This window comes from Octopus bimaculoides, chromosome 4 (genome assembly GCF_001194135.2).
Source record: "Octopus bimaculoides isolate UCB-OBI-ISO-001 chromosome 4, ASM119413v2, whole genome shotgun sequence".
NCBI lineage: Eukaryota > Metazoa > Mollusca > Cephalopoda > Octopoda > Octopodidae > Octopus > Octopus bimaculoides.
In genome coordinates, this window is record NC_068984.1 from 77,277,310 (window position 1) to 77,280,110 (window position 2,801).

A 2,801-nucleotide genomic window follows, 5' to 3' on the forward strand; every position below is an offset into this window, starting at 1 on the left:
GACTAGTACTTATTCTATCGGTCTCTTTTGCCAAACCGCTAAGTTACGGGGACATAAACAAACCAGCATCAGTTGTCATGCGATGGTTGGCGGGGACAAACTCAGACAGACAGATACACACACACACCTAAACACACACACCAATATATTCATATATTAATATATATATATATATATATATATATATACATACATACATACACACACACACACACACACACACACGCACACACACGCACACACACATACACACACACACACACATATATATATATATATATACTTTTTATCTGTTTTCCTTTACTTGCTTCAATGATGTGTCTGTGGCCATGTTGGGGCACTGCCTAAGGTACCACGCAGTGGAACTGAACCCAGAACCATGTGGTTGGGAAGCAAACTTCTTACGACACAGCCCATAGCAGCAGCAGAGTAATTACTAGGTATCGATTCTTTGTGTAAGGGAATGCAGCATGTAAAAAGTGAAAAATTGCTTCTATTAAGAGATTTAAACTCTTATGTTTATACAATTAAGTTTAAATTTCCTCGAGATATCTTATGTCTTCTATATCCATATCTATGGACTCCGAACATAAACTTCCTGTAAACATATGAAGGTTAACGGAATCAAGCATGGCACTAAGTAAATGAGGTCGGATAAAAAACACGGGGCTCACCGATCCTATTCATCCCTAACAGAACTTAAACACGCAACAAATAGAAGAAAATTAGTGGTTACCGACTTTCAGTCAATAAAGATAGGGATATTCATTCATTCATTCATTCATTTACTCATTCAATGATAAACAATGTAAAATTTGTCCGTGTGTATATTAGATTACACATCACAGTAATGGGTATAATTTGAATTGATTATCGTTAGATTGTCTTACATGCTTTGAAGACGTTATCGTTGTGTCGATATATCGACATTCGCGTCTCTGTCTAGATACATTTGTACGTCGATTACATGTGGAATAAGAGTTAATTAATCAATAGGTTAACTGACGATGTTTATTAATTATAACATTGATAATCAGTATCCTGAATGTGTGGTCAACATATGGAATTCTAAAACAAATCAGCCCAAAATATGTATCATAGTGTAAGATCAATGCTCCATTGTAACGATCGTCAGTACTATAAAAGTGGCTTGTATTGTAGAATGATAAGCAAATGCAGCTGTCTCAAATGTTAAATCTGTTAGAAATTGCAGCCAAATCTTAAAAATGGAAGAATTAATGGGATACTATGGCTGTGAAGAAAAAGTATAGGATAGTCATAGCTATGACATCTTTGATCGTAGGACTGTTAGTTCAGCATAGATGAGAGGCTAAACATCTACAGCAACAATTGAGAGAATGACATTAAACCAAATTCTTCAGTTGGGCTTCTACAATTTTATGACGCAATGTCAACCATATTCATAAACACACTGGTATACCTAGGGTTATATGAACCCACGACACTAGATTTCGCAAACAAATTACATTAAATTCATCAGTTTGCTTTTAATCTTTGATAAAATAATTTTCATTAAAGTAGCATCGATATTTTTTTTTTTTTACATTGGCACATGTCTGCAAGGAAAATTAACCATTTAAATACACCACGCGATCTTTCTAGTATCAAATCTAGAAGGTCGAATGGCAAAGTAGTTCTTGGTCAGATTTGAGCGCAAAACGTAAAGGGACGTAATCAAATTCTATGAAATATCTTATCCGAAGCTTCAACTGTTTTATCATTAACATTTCTCGCCATTCTTATAGCAAGGTTTTCTAAGACATGCACAAAGCTACAAAGCAGTAGAGCAGATTTAATAAATCCTTACTATATAGCCGGTATTTTATTTTTAACTATCGCAGAAAGATGAAAGATAAACTTCTTAGTGGCGGAATTTAAACGTGAAACGTAAAGGTGAAGTAAAAATAACACAAGGCATTCCATCTTATATAATAAATGATACAGTATTTAGCATATTATACAGAATATAGTCATGTAAACCTATATGATTAAAAGGTAACGACTGATCCTCTACCAGGTCGCTCAACCTTCAAGAAAAGTTGCCGAATGACGCTCAAATAAAATTACCCTCGTCTAAAACAGGAAAAGATACATCGGAAAATGTACTAGATAATCAAAGATGGAACAGTCTCGATCATAAGTTTGCTCAATGAAAGTTTACCTGGGGCTAAATAACATTAATAACTATTACATCAGAAAAGGTACTACTAAGCGTTCTCAAGAACCTATACAGTATTATTCTCTCTTTTTTCGACAAAGAAAAGAATCATTTGTTTAATGCTTTCTGCTAATATCCAGGATGAACAACACACTAGATCACTGATAGAATGTGTTCTCAAACAACAAGTAAAGCACTATTCTAAATTATGCTATTAAGAAAAAAATGATTGTTATTAGCATTCAGAAGATAAGTGTTGTTTATAAAGATAAGAACGTTTACGCAACAATACTGTTTTAAAAATTTTTGTCCTTATTTTTGTTGCCGCTAATATAAACACTGAAAATGAATTTCTCGCCACGACATAGATACGACAGTCACAGAGTTCATAGGCTGATTGTGCCAAAGATAGCACATTGAATGGCTGGAGGGAAGAAATAGTTCGCAAAATTGAGTTATAATGCAAACAGCAAGCTCCCTTCTAGGTAAGCCGGTGACGCAGTTTCGATTCAATTTACCGTCAGTAATTTTTCTTAAAAAGTTATTGCTGTTTAGGCACATCTGAACTCTGATCTATGAGAAATAATTACAGACGTTCATCCTTGACTATCGTGTGAAATGT

The 2,801-nt window shown here is 34.3% G+C and overlaps 1 protein-coding gene across 1 annotated transcript in view; it reads left to right on the forward strand.

The window, feature by feature from the left end:
• Positions 1-2,801, forward strand: part of LOC106876948 (glucagon-like peptide 2 receptor) — a 363,581-nt gene that overhangs the window by 282,717 nt on the left and 78,063 nt on the right. The window lies entirely within an intron of this gene.